General features: G+C 51.3%; 1 protein-coding gene across 4 annotated transcripts in view; it reads left to right on the top strand.

The window, feature by feature from the left end:
- Positions 1–21: 21 nt before the first annotated feature.
- WSCD2 (WSC domain containing 2) overlaps positions 22–15306 on the top strand; it is a 115836-nt gene continuing 100551 nt past the window's right edge. For 2 of the 4 annotated variants that reach the window (XM_010828694.1, XM_010828689.1), the window contains exon 1: positions 22–2402. The gene's annotated coding sequence lies outside the window, so the exon portion shown is untranslated. The remainder of the gene's footprint in view (positions 2403–15306) is intronic. The other 2 variants (XM_010828690.1, XM_010828691.1) reach the window with 2 other exon arrangements.

Below are 15306 nucleotides of genomic sequence, written 5' to 3'. Positions count from 1 at the left end.
CCCGGTTTGCACTTCCTCTCGCCTCCGCCCGCCTCCCCGGCTCACCGGCTGGCGTCGCCACCGCCTCCTCGTCCCCGGCCACCGCCGTCGCCGCTGCTGCAATCCAGGACGCACACTCTTCCACTTTCCCGCTGGAGGCGCGGAGGATGCCCCTTGCACCAGACCCGGAGAAATAGCCCCCCGGGCCGCCGGGAGGAGACTAGGCGGCGAGAAAGAAAATCCAGTCTCCCTTTCCTGGATGCCACTGCAGCAGCTGGCAGCTGGGAAGGCACCCACAGAGCGGGTGCGCCAAGCCGGACGCGGGAGTCGCAGAGAGAGAGACCCCGGGCGCTGGCTGGGCTCCGTTGGCAGAGTTTGCAAGTGACTGAGACCCTCAGGTAAGGGCTAAGGGGCCTGGTCCTGCTAGCAGGGGGGCCTTAGGGAGAGGGCATAGAGCTGCTGCAAAGGATATCTGTCCCCCAGCTGGGCTGCCGATTCCAGATGCTGCCTGGAGCCTGGGGTTCAGTGTCCAGAGCCAGGTGAGTAAAGAACCCCGAGTGGTGACAGCCGGCTCTGGGTGGATGACAAACTTTCTCTCCTCCCGCAGAGGGTTGGACGTGCCGGCTTATCCTGAGTCCTTCCTCCAAGCATCCCCTCGGGTTCCTGAGATAGGACGTGCAGGGCTTCTCAGCTGACCTGGGCCAGGGGGAAGGCAGTGGGCCCCTTTCATTTGACTCATGAATCACCCCCTTCTTGGCCAGTTAGAGTTCTGAGGGAGAAGGAGCTGGACCTATTTTCAAGTTGACTTTACAGGGTCCTTGTGGGGGTAATACTCTGGTAAACGAGATTCCCCATCATCTGGAGAAGCCAGGACTGCCTGGGTGATGAATTCTGTGTAGAGTGCTTTGCGGTCTTGCTTATGTCCATTCTGGTGCGTGCGTGCATATGTGTGTGTGTATGTATGTGTAGAGGGAATCAGGGGGACCCGTCCAGACAGATCGCCCCCATCCAAGCCCTTCCAGCAGCCCCAAGCGTCATCGCCGGAGCCGAATCACCTCGCTGGCAGACGCTAGAAACAGTGGGGATCAGCTCCGATCCCTTGCAGCTCCTTAGATGAGCTAAAAATTTGGGAGAAGTTTCCTGAGCTGCCCAATGAGACCATTCAGATTGGAGCCTGGCGAGGTGCAAACTTCAGCAGAAAAGAGGTTGGAATGGACATTTGGATGGGGACTCCTGGCACTATCATCCTCAACTCTGAGGCTGTGGGTGGTCTGTCACACCCCAGGCCCTTCGAGGCTCTGCAGAGCCCAGCACGTAGCTCATGAGTCTGGCCAGATCGTTTTTTTCCTCTTAAGGAAAAACATGCTCCAAAGAGGCCACCTGGTCTCCAGGGGTCATTTTTGGAGCCATCCCTGTTGTCACAGCCCCCGAGATGAAGTCTTGCTTCACTTCCTAGGGTTCCAGCCTAGGGCCGGCGTCATCTCCATGAACTAGTTGGTCCGTGAGGCAGGCAGTGGAGGTGCTTCTGTTCCTGACCTAATAGATGTATTCCCCTGGCCCTGTGGTCAGACCTGGTGTCTGCCTCTAGGAAACAACACTGCTGCGTGGTTCCTGGACAGTGCTTGAGGCATGAGGTGGGAGTCTGAGGACCTCCCGCCAGTGCTTGGGGTTCTGACCTGGGGCCAGGCAGGCTACGAGCTACTTCTCTAGGCTGCCAGGACCCAGGAATGCTTCGAGGGTGTCAGAGGCTGGTATTTAATGTCCTGGGGAAACCCCGTCTTCGGGTCAAGAGGTTGAACGTCAAGTCGGCCATCAATTTGCTATGTGAGTTTGGGCAAATCACTCAACCTCTCTGAGCTCCAGTTGCTGCTTCTGTAAAAAGGAAGAGATTTCCTGTATCCTCAGAGGTCCAGACATTCTTACAGCCCTGAGTGACTGTCAGAGATGAAATCCTCCAAATCACAGGAGGTGGTGTAACACAGTGTGTGAATGGTCTGGGACTGAGACACGTCTGAGTCTGACCAATCACTTCGCCTTCTGAACCTCGGTCCCTCCACAGTACAATGAGGAGCTGATAACTGAGGCGGTGCGTGGGAAGTGCTTGGTGCGCCTGGTGAGACTGGGGCTGCACGAATGCAGCAGCAAGGCTGTCTGTTTTGAGTCTTGCGCACGGGCATCTGGGTGCTGTTGTCCCCAGGGAGGCTGGCCCTGAGCACCAGGTGCCTAATCCTTGGCTGGGGACCCGGCCCTTGTTCTCTCGGATCATCTGACACCTGCAGTTCCCTCCCCCGCCCCGACCCCGCTACCCTCTCCTTCCTCATAAAAGCACTTCTGGACCAGCAGCTCCTAGTGGGGAGCCCCAGGCGGTCTGGGAGCGCTGGATGCATCCAGCTGCTGCGTCGCCATGACAACAGGAGGTAGAGGTAAGCTGTCTCCATGGCTTCAACTTTGCAGCTGTGGAGGGATCCAGGGCAGAGAAGTTCAGTATGTCTGGGCAGCCCTCCATCTGCTTAGGCTGTCTGATCAGGCGAGGCTGCTGTTCCCTGCAGGAACAGCCATGCCGGGAAAGTGTCTTGCGTGTGTGTGTGTGGGCAGGTGGCTGAGATTGTGGAGGAAGGCTGTCAATTAGTCAGTCTTATTTTTTTCTGGATGGTTCCGAGGCTTGGGATATCTACATCCCTCCCTGTACGAGGTAACCCCTCTGCTGTGCTTAGTCGCTCATTCGTGTCCGACTCTTTGTGACCCCCTGGACTGTAGCCCTCCAGGCTTCTCTGTCCATGGGGATTCTCCAGGCAAGTATCCTGGAGTGGGTTGCCGTGCCTTCCTCCAGAGGATCTTCCCAACCTAGGGGTCAAACCCAGGTCTCCCGCATTGCAGGCTGAGCCACCAGGGAAGCCCTGGGTCCATGCTAAAACCTCCATGGGGAAGACAGACCTCATCTTGGCCAACACGGAGTGAGTTAACAGGCATGCAGCCTGGCCTGGAGTGGGAGCAGCTCCACCGTGTGTTAGCTCTTATCTACGGGCTCGACTTTCAGGATTCAGAAAACGAACAGTTTGCTTTCCTGGCGGAATAGGACGTGTGTGTCTGTGCAGACACCTGTGTGTGAACATGTGCCTGTGCATACGTTCTCATGTAGTATGCGTACGTGTGCTCGTGTGAGTAGAGTTACGTAAAACCCTGAAGCGTGTGTGGGCACATGTGAGACTAGTGTCAGTATTAGTGTGTACTCATGAGATTGCCTGTCCATGGACTTAGGCATATGTGTGTGTGCACGTGCCTGAGTGAGGCAGTGTGAGTGTGGGTATGCAATTGTGAGTGTTAAGCAGTTGTGTGTGTGTGGTCAGGTGCACACATGTGTCGCGAGGGTCTGTGTGCCAGTCTCTGTTTGAGGGGCTGTGTGGGGTGGCCAGGGCACATGTACATGTTGTCTGTGTGGGCATCTGTGAGCACTGCGTGTGTGCACGTGCGCACCTGTGTGCAGTGATACGAGTGTAAGCTTATGGCTGTGTCTATCACCATGCTTTTCACGGTGTCTTTGTGCCTCTGTGTGCATGTGCGTGTACAGCCCTGCACGCTTCTCGTCCTCTGTGTGCCTGTTTGCTGTGATGCAGCCTCTGTGAGTGTCTCTATGTGTGCGTGTGGGGTTCTGAACACGTGTGTCGGTGAGTGAGAGAGGGTGCACTTGACTGTGTCTCTGTGTACGTGTGTGTTTCTATGGATGTGCACCTGTGTGCTTTGCAGTGTAAACTTAGTCATCTGTGTGTGTACACATGTGTTTCTGAGTGTGTGCACCTGTGAAGCACAGTACGCTTGGCTGTGTCTCTGTGTATATGTATGTGTTTCTTAGTGTTGCTATTGGGCTTGTTGGTCGCTGTGTCCATTCGAGTGCGTCTCGGTGTGCACGTGAGGTGTCTCCGAATGTGCTTCTGGATGTTGCAGTGTGACGTTTGTGCATGGCTCCTGTGTGTGCGTGAGTTCCCGAATGTGTGTACCTAGAGTGGGGCCTTGTATCTTTTCACATGTCCCTGGGTGTATGATGTGTGTTTCATGTGCTTGCCTGTCTGTGGGGCAAAGCAACTTCTGTGTGTGTCGCGTGTGTATATGTGTGTTTCTGAACACATGCGTCTGTGCAGGTGTGACTCGGTGTCCGCAGGGCTGATAAGGTGCTGGGCGGGGGGGCAGCTGTAAACACTGCTGAGAGCGTCCAGACAGAACACATCTCTGAACCTTTAAACGCTGCTCTTCTGTGTGCTCTGCACGTCTGCACTGTGCTCGCGTGTGTGCCTGCCGAGTGTTGATTCAGCGATCGGTGGCGCCAGCTCTGAGCAGAGTGTTGGGGTGTCGGATGTTCATTTTTTCAGGCGCCTTTGCTCTGAAGCTGTGTCTTCCTCTGCCCCCCAGCTCCCTCAGGCCCCAGGACAACCCATGTCTCCCCCGCTAGAAGCCTGTACTTAGGCCAGTCACTGAACAGACTCGCAGATGTTCAGAGCACAGGTATAATTTTAGGCAGAAGGTCTGAACATAGGCAGCCTAGAATGCACTGAACATTTCAACAGCAGTGTTCCTAATTAAGAGCAACTTGTTTTCCTTAAATAAACAAATCAAGTGAGAAAAGAAATTGCCCGAGATTAATGGCTCCCTGGAGCAGGTCCAGATGTTGGGAAGGTGAGGATGGGGATCCCCACAGACTGCCAATGTTGCTGCTGGGGTCTTCCAGATTTTGACCAGGAGTTGATGTCGCAGGGGCTGCAGAAGCTGGTGAGGCAAGCAGGCCGGGGCAGTGTGAGAACCCTTTCTGAGGTTTGCCTAGTGTTTGGTTGTTGGGGGAAACACATCCCTGGCCCCAATTCCTCCCCCATCCCTGTATCCATGCTCTTAGCCATAAGATGTGGCTGTTCTTCCCACTCAAGAGGCAGGCAGGGTCTGTGCTTCTCATCTTTCACTTTCGGTTTGGCCTTGTGTCTTCCTCTGGCCCGAAGTGATAGAGTGTCCTTTCCAAGCTTAGATGTCCAGGGGCCTTGCATGTTTCTGCCATGGCTGGGAGAAGGGCTCCACAAAGGTAGCTGCCCTCCTCCCCCTAGCCTGGCCCCAGAATGAACACATGTTGAACTACCCTTAGCCCAAAACTCAGTGAAGAGTCTAGCTCAGCCATGCTCCAGTTCGCCACTAACAGATCAACTAATTAAATCCTTATATTACTGGGGCTTTGTGGTTGTTCGTTACACACCATTATTGTGATTGTAGCTAACTGATGCAGTTACCAGTGCTCTGTATTTCCTGCTCCTGTGGGACCCCTGGTACTCATTCAGAGATGCACCATGTACTTCTCACCATGGATACCCCATTCCTACCTGGATCTCTGCTCATCCCAGCATCAGCAGTGTTAATAATAATAATAACAGCTAATGCTTATGGAGTGCTTACCAGATACCAGATACCATGCCAGAGGTTTCATACAACTACTCTCTGAGATATTTCTGTTATGACTTCTGTTATAACCTGTGAGGCTCAGAGAGATGATTTGACAACTCAGGAGAGGCATCGCTGGAATTTGCACTCAGATCACCAGATGTCAGAGACCATGCCTTTAACCACGACGTCGTCTTGCCTCCCCAATGCTAGCAGGCATGCTTGCCATTCTTGGGAAGCAAGCACATACTTGACCTTCGAGTTGGCTCACCTGGAGGTTAGGTAGGCAGGAATGAATTAGATCACAGACATGAGAAGCGTCTCTTTGGTTGAGGGGAGATTTGTTCAATCTCTCATTCACGTATTTGTTCTGTATTGAATGTCAGGATTTGCTGATGCTCAGCATTTGCTCCGAGTCTTCTAAGAGTCATACTTTGTCCCGGGCCTTGAAGATACAGAAGTGGAAGACCCCAATCCTGTCCTTGAGGACCTTACAGTTTGGGGAGGAAGCAGGAGGCCCTGGTTCTGGAGGCAGATTAGACTGGAGTCCAGCCCAGCTTCCCGATTACTATCTGAGCCCCACATTCCTTGAGTCTTGGGTTGAGGACAGAAGCTTCAGTTTACCACCTTGCTGCTGCTGCTGCTAAGTCGCTTCAGTCGTGTCCGACTGTGTGACCCCATAGACGGCAGCCCACCAGGCTCCCCCATCCCTGGGATTCTCCAGGCAAGAACACCGGAGTGGGTTGCCATTTCCTTCTCCAGTGCATGAAAGTGAAAAGTGAAAGTGAAGCTGCTCAGTCTTGTCCGACTCTGTGCGACCCCACGGACTTAGGAAATACCATAAGGAAGGCACGTGCCTCGGTTTGCTCGTCTGTAATATGGCGATGATAGTGACAGCGCCTCCTCCCAGAGGTGTTATGAGTATTTACTACGTAAGCTCAGCCCGTCAGCCCTGGGCATTGTGAAAGGGGGCTTTGGCTGAGGTGGCACAGGTTGGTGACAGAGCTGAGGTCAGGAGCTGGGCCTTCTGCACCCTGACCTGTGACAGGGGCCTCAGATCCCACGCTGCTTCACACGTGGCCGTATTCGTCTCTTACTGCTGCTGTGACAAGTGACCACAAGTACAGGCACTTAAAACAGTGTGAACTTATTCTCATTGCTAGAGATTAGAAGTCTAGAATGGGTCAGCAGGGCTCCGTTCCTACTGGACTCTCAAGGGGAGGAACATTTCCATGCCTTTTCTATGGCCTGGAGGCTGCCCACATTCCGAGGCTGGTAGCCCCACGTCGCTCTGACCTCTGCCTCCACGGTCATATCTCCATCTCTGACTTCTGAATTCCCTGCCTCCCTTATTAGATGGGCTTCTCTCATAGCTCAGTCGATAAAGAATCTGCCTGCAATGCAGGAGACCTGGGTTCGAGTCCTGGGTCAGGAAGTTCCCCTGGAGAAGGAAATGGCAATCCACTCCAGTGTTCTTGCCTGGAAAATCCCATGGACAGAGGAGCCTGGCAGGCTACAGTCCATGGGGTCACAAGAGTCGGACATGACTTAGCAGCTAAACCACTGCCTCCACCTTATTAGATGGCACTGGGCCCCCTCAGATAATCCAAGATAATCTCCCCATCTCAAAATCTTTAACTTACTCGTATCTGCAAAGCCCTTTTTGCTATGTAGGGTAACATCACCATAGGTTCAAGGAATTAGGGCATGGATATCTTTGGAGAGTAGTTATTTGGCTACCAGGCTTCCCTGATGGCTCAGATGGTAAAGAATCTGCATGATTTGATCCCTGACTCAGGAAGATCCTGACCCAGAGAGCATGGCAACCCACTCCAGCATTCTTGCCTGGAGAATCCCATGGACAGAGGAACCTGATAGGCTACAGTCCATGGGGTCAAAGAGTCAGCCACAACTGAGCAACTAACATTTTCACTTCTTTTTCTTTATTTGGCTACCACGGTGGAAAAAAACAAATGAATCATTCCACATTCATTGATTCAACACATATTTATTGAGTGCTTAGGTGCACCAGGCTTGAGTATTTCCTGGGCATCAACCATGTACCTTGGTCTATCTAGGTCCTGAAGATGAAGTGTTGAGCAAACAGACAGAGGCCCTGCTGTCCTGGGGGGTGTTTCCAGGAATCGGAATCAGAACAGAAATGCATAAATAAATAACTGAACAGCTTAAATTTAAATAGTGATGAGTTCAGTGAGGAAAACACAGCAGGTGATGGAGGTGGTGTCTTCTAACAGCCCCTGGCGGGGTCCTCTGCATCGAGGAACCCTCCTCCCCTACCCCTTCTGGTCTGGGGGCGGGCATGGTCCTCCTCTGCGGCCAGGCCCTGGGTGCTGCACTTCCCACCCCTCGTGGCTTCTCTACACTCTGCCCGCCATCGTAACTGCCCTTGGTCACCCCACTGGGGTGAGCCGTCTGTTACCCACTGGCCCCTGATCAACACAGGCGCTTGATGTGCCAGGAAATGTGCCCTGCTCTTTTTGTGTTTTCACTCATTGATCCTCACAACATCCCTCCAAGGAAAATGCTCTTTTACCCTCTTTCTCAGGTAAGGCGTATAGGCACGTTCACAGCATCTTTATTCACAATGGCGGACAAGTGGAAGCAACCCAAGTGTCCGCCGACATGGGATAAAGTGTGCTCCATCCATGCCGTGGGAGATTATTTAGCCTTAAAGAGGAGCAAAATTCTAACACACACTACAACAAGGATGAACTCAAAGATGTTCACGCTGTGAAATAAGCCCAACGCAACAGGACAAACACTGTATCGTTCCACTTTGACTTTCTTAAAGTAGTCGGGTTCAGAGAGACAGGAAGTAGAATGGTGGTCTCCGGGGGCGGGTTGGGGGGAGAAATGGGGAGTTGGTGTTCAATGGGATCGAGTTTCCATTTGGGAACATGACTGTTCTAGAGATGGATGTTGGTGATGGTCGCACGACGCTGTGAATGTACTTAACACCACTGAACTGTACACTTAGAAGTGGTTAATGTAGGAAATTTTATGTTGTGTATGACATCACCGACTTAATGGATATGAGTCTGAGCAAACTCCGGGAGACAGTGAAGGAGAGGGGAGCCTGGCGTGCTGCAGGCTATGGGGTGGCGAAGAGTCAGACACGACTGAGCAACTGAACAGCAACAACAATAGATTTTGGCAGGATGAAAACAAAGTAAATAAGTAAGTTAAAAGTCTAGAGAGGACTTCCCTGGGGTCCAATGGATAGGAATCCACCTGCCAATGCAGGGGACACGGGTTCAGTCCCTGGTCTGGAAAGATTCCTCATGCTGCAGGGCAGTTAAGCCCGTGGGCCACAGCTACTGAGTCCATGCACTCTAAAGCCCATGCTTCACAAGAGGAGAAGCCACTGCAAGGAGAAGCCTATGCCCCGAGACTAGAGAAAGCCTGTGCATAGCAATGAAGACCCAGTGCAGCCAAAATTGAATAAATAAATTAAAAAAAAATTTTTTTTCTAAAGTCTGGAGAGGCTAAGATTGGAACTAAGATCTGACCCTAGAGGCCATGTTCTCTTCCCCATACAACATGGTCTCACCCTCAGAGAACTATGCACACCCAAAAGTGGGTGTGCAAGGAGAGTGTGAAAACACGCTGGGAGAATGTGGACTGGGGCTTTGCACGCAGCAAAGGGAAGACCTGAGGTGTTGAGGAACCCATGGCACGCTGGCACCATGCACTCCCTTTCATCAAGGTTCACCCACTGATCTAATCAACAGATTTTTATTGAGCACCTACTGTATGCCAGACCCTGTGGCGAAAGTGAGGAGAAAAACAAGACCCCAACCTGCATATAATTACAACTTGAAGTAACTGCCAGAATTTAGGGCCTCTGAAATGAAGAATTCCTTGAGAGAGAGAAAAAAACAGCCCGGCTCTGAAGGATGAAGAGGATTGAGCAGGTGAAAAAGGCTGGGAAGATAGCAGAAGCAGCATGTGCAAAGGCCCTGAGGTGAGGAGAGTGGCATGAATCAAAGACACGGACACATTTCCAGACCAGGGAAGAGCTGGCACACAGCCAGTGGACAATCCTCAGGGCCTCGCCAGCCCCTCGAGTGCTTTGCTCTTTATCCTTCCAGCAGTGGGAGGCCTTGGACAGATTTTAAGTACAGGGAGTGAATGATTCTATTAAACCCCGACCAGAGCAATAAGAAGAAACTGCACCCCCACGTGAGGTGGGAGCCCATTGAAATGCCTACAAAGAGGGAGCTGGGCGGACTTCAGTGATTTCAGGATTTCAGCTTCATTATGCAAAACACACAGCTTTCCAGGGGAGAGGTAGGCTTGGCAAAAAAGAGTCAACAAATTAGTTTTTTAATCTGCTTTAAGTTGCTCAGACGCCCTGTCTCCCTTCCATTGTCACCTGACGGCCTGTGGGCTATTTTCACTTTTATCAGAGAATTTTTTTTTTTTAATTAAAGGAGTTTTTCCTTTTGAAAAACAAATCCCAGCTGTGTTCTGATAAGATAGAATTAAAAACGGCATGGGGGGGAAATGCCACAGAAAGCTCTGACTTTTCTCCTTCTGTATCTGAACTGATTTAAATAATAATTATATGTTTCATTTTGATGCAGCCTCTCCTCAGCCCTTCCTGGCCTCCCCCAAATCACCAGAGTGTACCAGCAGCTCCAAACATAGGATGCTTCTAAAACTCCCAACTCTTGGCCCCTAGAGAGAGAGAGATTGAGAGACAGCCCTATAAAAGACTGACCTGCTGCTGCTGCTAAGTCGCTTCAGTCGTGTCCGACTCTGTGCGGCTCCCCCTTCCCTGGGATTCTCCAGGCAAGAACACTGGAGTGGGTTGCCATTTCCTTCTCCAATGCATGAAAGTGAAAAGGGAAAGTGAAGTCGCTCCGTCGTGTCCGACTCTTAGCGACCCCATGGACTGCAGCCTACCAGGCTCCTCCGTCCATGGGATTTTCCAGGCAAGAGTACTGGAGTGGGGTGCCATTGCCTTCTCTGGATAAAAGACCAAGAGTTCTGACCTAACAGCTTCAGGTTCAAGGCAAAAGTTGCTCGAATCCAAGTGCTGCCAATTCACAACAGTGTGACCTCAGGTAATTTATTTCAATCCCCTTAGCTTCTAACTGCGTGTGTGCATCCTGTGACCCCTTGGACTGTAGCCCACCAGGCTCCTCTGTCCATAGGATTCTCCAAGCAAGAATACTGGAGTGGGTCGCCATGCCCTCCTCCAGGGGATCTTCCTGGCCCAGGGATTGAACCTGGGTCTCTTATGTCTACTGCATTGGAAGGTGAGTTCTTTACCATTAGTGCCACCTGGGAAGCCCTGGCTTCCCACTGCTGCTGCTGCTGCTGAGTCACTTCAGTTGATTCTCCAGGCAAGAACACCAGAGTGGGTTGCCATTTCCTTCTCCAGTGCATGAAAGGGAAAAGTGAAAGTGAAGTCGCTCAGTCGTGTCCGACTCTTACTACTCATACGTAAAATGGAAATAATGATAGGATTTATATTCGTTGGATCCTTCTGGTTGTAACTGACAGAAAGTCCAACTTAAATATCATGACACTCTTTTATTCTCAGGCAAATAAGGACGGTATAGGTTCATGTAACTGGCAACTAGCTTCAGGTTTGGCTTGATCCAGGAGTTTAATGGCGTCACAGGACATTCCCTCACTTTCTCTCTCTCCCTCCCTCCCAGTGTGTCTCTTTTTTTCCCCGTCCCAATCTCTTGACTCCTTTTCCTCAGTGGTGGGCTTTCCTTCTCCAGTGGGCTCTGACTATCTTCATCTCTGCACAAATGCCTACCAGTAACTCTATGATTACATAGTGTCAGCCCCAAGCCCTCCTCCCACCAGGTTTCCTGAAATCAGAGAAAATGACTATACTGTTCAGTCAGATTGAGGTCATATGGCCACCTTGGACCCTCCTCGGGTGGGGAGGGTGTGAATCAGCTCTTGTGGTTTCCCGAATCACAAAGACCAATAGCAGAAGCGGGATGGGTCCCCAAAGGATAATCAGGACCCAGTTAACCTGAGCAAAGGAAGTAAATGCTGGTCACACTAAAATGACCTTTCTACTGCTGTCACCTCAGAGGGTTGTTGTGAGGTGAAGATTAAATGATATTGATCATGCAAGGTGCTTGGCGCTGAGCCCAGCATGCAGTGTACACAGTAAACGCTGTTCCTACTGCTTCTATGATGTTGTTGACACGTGATTGACATGTGATATCACATGTTATTGACATGTGATAATATAGGCCAGGGAGGGGCTCTTTGAGTACTGAGGGTGATGGGGGACGCCCATGACCAGATGACTCAGCCTTGGCACCCCACTGGCCCCTGGGAGTCTTGGGCCTGTCAATTCCCCTCCAGTTTTGGTTGCCAAAAGCCATCATTCCCTAACAAACCACATCTCACGGATCGCCTCACCAGCTAAAAGCTGGTGATGACTCAAAGGACGCAGGGAGGGGTGACAGATGCTGCCGGGGGCAGGCAGGTCCCCTAGGAGGGGCAGTGATGAGCCAGAAACCTGGGGGACCAGCTACAGGGAGCACCCACTCCCACCCAGCTGTCTCCCCACATCTCTCAATGGTCTTTAAGGTGTTATGCACAACCTCTACCTGCTTGTAAATGTTGGTCACCCAATTCAGGCAATTTTGAAACACCGGACAGAGCAAACAGGCATGCCTGTGGGCTCAGCTGGACCTCTGTTGTAAAGCCAGGTCTCCCCAACACGGGGGACACGGAGCCTGTTCTGTCTGAACCACAGAGAACTGGTGTTGGGGATGCCCTCGGAAGACGAGCCAGCCCTTTGCTCTAGAATCGGGTTGTGTGCCGCCTGCCTTCAGCGTCCCCCTGGATGTCCCCACAGGAGTTCCTTTTCATTCTGAGCCACACCATTCGTAACAGGCTCCGTGGATGGCTTCAGTGTGAACGACCGCTTAGAAGCAGTTCATTTTGCTGCCTGAGATTATTAATGTTCTCTCTGATTTCCTGCTTTACTCTATTGATTTCCTGGGATAAAACTTTCTCTGCAGAGGCTGTGAAGGTAATTCAGCTGCCATCCCTCCATGTGAGGGAGGGTTGGATCCTGGCTCTCCCATCCCACTTCCTGCTGTGTGACAGAGGGCAAATCACTCCACCTCTCTGAGCCTTGATTTTCTCTTCTACGACCTGGAAGGGGGGTCCTCAGAGCTCCTGCCTCCTAAGGAGGTGTTGGTCACACGGGAGCCACTCACCAACCTCGGCTCCTCCTGTGCAACTCCAGCCCCGGTGACCTGGGGAAAGTGAGAGACACGCTCATGCTTTTTGTCTGTGTTTAACACCCACTCTATGGAAGGTTCTTTCCAAGCATCGGTTGCTGTTCAGTCACTCAGTCGTGTCACTCTTTGTGACCCCATGGACTTCAGCACATCAGGCTTCCCTGTCCTTCACCATCTCCCTGAACTTGCTCAAACTCATGTCCGTTGAGTCGGTGATGCCATCCAACCCTCTCATTCTCGGTCGCCCCCTTCTCCTCCTGTCATCTTTCCCAGCATCAGGGTCTTTTCCAATGAGTCGGCTTCTTTGCATCATGTGGCCAATGTATCGGAGCTTCAGCTGCAGCATCAGTCCTTCTGATGAATATTCAGGGTTGATTTTCTTTAGAATTGACTGGTTTGATCTCTTTGCTGTGTCCAAGGGACTCTCAAGAGTCTTCTCCAGCACCACAGTCTGAAAGCATCAGTTCTTTGGCACTCAGCCTTCTTTCTTGTCCAACTCTTACATTCGTACATGACTACTGGAAAAATGATAGCTTTGACTATATGGACCTTTTTGGCTCACAGCAGCCCTGAAGTTTGTGGCCTTATATCATTCTCCTTATTTACAAATGAGGAAACTGAGGCTCTGAGAGGAGAAGGGATCTGCCCAAGGTCACACAGTTAGGGGATGCCAGAGCTCAGACTTGAACTCTAGCATGCCTGCATCTGGCACCCCTGGCTCTTGAGAGGGGCGCTACCTTCTATTGGAACCAGCTGCATTCACAGAAACTCATGGGCACCAAGGACCCCTTAGCAATGGGCTCTAGACCCAGCTCTGCTGCTAACTTGCTGCGTCACCTCAGGAGACTTTCTGGACCTCTCTGGGCCTTTGTTTTCTCAGCTCCTTAGACTCACGTTGCTCCCTTCCAACCTCAGGGCCTTTGCACATGCTGTGCTCTCTGCCCGGCATGGGCCCCTCTCTGCCTCCAACCTTCTTTACCTGGTTAATTGCACCTTCACCTTCGGGTCTTGGGTGAAGCATGATTTCTGAGAATTCCTGTGGAGTTCCCCGGGACCAGATCAGATCTCCCCCACTGTATGCTTTCCCAGATCCATCCCTCTCCTTCAGGGTTTGTGATTCCAGTGCTCCGTGATGATTTAACTAACCTGTGTCGCCTCTGCCAGAATTGCCCACTTGAGGGGGATTGGGGAGTCAGTTAGATCTCTTCCCACACCCACACTCCAAGCCTGCCATATATTTACAGCAAAAGGTTGTGGTTATTAACTGAAACTTAAAAAGAACCCTTAGGACCCTCAGATACTGGTAGGAGTATGAATTAGTATAACTGCTTTGAAAAACTGCTGTGCTATATTTTCTTACATGGCATGATACATCCTCTAATCTGCTATTCTACTTTGGGATATAGACTCAATAGAAATGAGGATATATGTTCTTTTTATACATGTAGTAGTCGTAAGCATGAGAAGCCAGAAACTACCCAAGTGTCCATTAAAGTAGAATAGACAAATAAAATGAGGTCCCGTCATAACATGGAGTAGTACACAGCAGTGAAAATGAACTGGCTACAGCTTCATGCCACAAATAATGCCCAGCAAAAAAATCCAGACACAAAAGGGCAGGTGTGTGTGCATGCCTGCTAAGTCACTCGGTTGTGTCCAGCTGTTTGTGACCCCTATGAACGGTAGCCTGCCAGGCTCCTCTGTCCATGGGCAAGAACACTGGAGTGGTTGCCATGCCCTCCTCCAGGGAATCTTCCCAACCCAGGGATCAAACTCGCTTCTCTTACGTCTCCTGCATTGGCAGGCAGATTCTTTACCACTTGCACAGCCTGGGAAGCCTGTGGGCATATACTATACAATATGAATTACACAAAGCTCAAAACAGAAGCTAAGCTATAGCGTTTAGGTGAAAATATGATAAAGTAAAGCAAGGAAGAAGTCATCAGGACGGTCACGACCTTGGGTGAGGAAGGAGGGAGAGGTGATTAGGAAGGAGCACAGAGGGGGCTTTGAGAAGCTGGCTTTTGTTTCTGGCCCTGGAAAGTGGTTACCTGGGTGTGTGTTCACTTTGCAATAACTCATCAAATTGTACATCTTCATTTGTGTTTTCTTTTGTCTGTGGGTCACGGGTCTCATGGAAAGACCCCCTGTACCCACCGCAGATAATTACCTCTCGGGGGGAAGTGCCGCCTAGACCACGCTGCCTTGGTTTACGCACAGGGAACATTTCTGTCATCCTGTTTAAGCAAAGGTTTCTCTACTCTCCGCGGCATGGGGTGTGTCTCTCTATCCTGCAAGCCCCCAGGACTCCAAATTTACATGTGTGGAAACAACCCAGTAGCTTTCTGTTTTGGCATGGAGGCCACCTGGCCAGAGAACACAATTATCCCCTTTTTCTCAGACCTTGATAAGCATGGGGTGAGGGTTGATGGCCCCAGAAGAAAAAAAAAAAAAGAAAGAAACTAGGAAAGAAAGAGAAAAACAAAACCTGAGAAGCGTTTTCAAGTTTCTAGTTTTGCCGGCTACCAAAAGACAGGGCATCAGCTGTCCTGGGTGGAGGGTCAGATAACACAGCTGGGGCAGGGCTCAGAATGAGGACCGGGGCTCCGAGGTGGGGCAGCCGAGTGCCCGGCCCTGGGGAGGGGCTGGACCCCGTCCAGGA

Source organism: Bison bison, unplaced genomic scaffold, assembly GCF_000754665.1.
Source record: "Bison bison bison isolate TAMUID 2011002044 unplaced genomic scaffold, Bison_UMD1.0 scf7180017864495, whole genome shotgun sequence".
NCBI classification, from domain to species: domain Eukaryota; kingdom Metazoa; phylum Chordata; class Mammalia; order Artiodactyla; family Bovidae; genus Bison; species Bison bison.
Note: the sequence above shows the minus strand (reverse complement) of the source record. Positions and strands in the feature narration are given on the sequence as shown.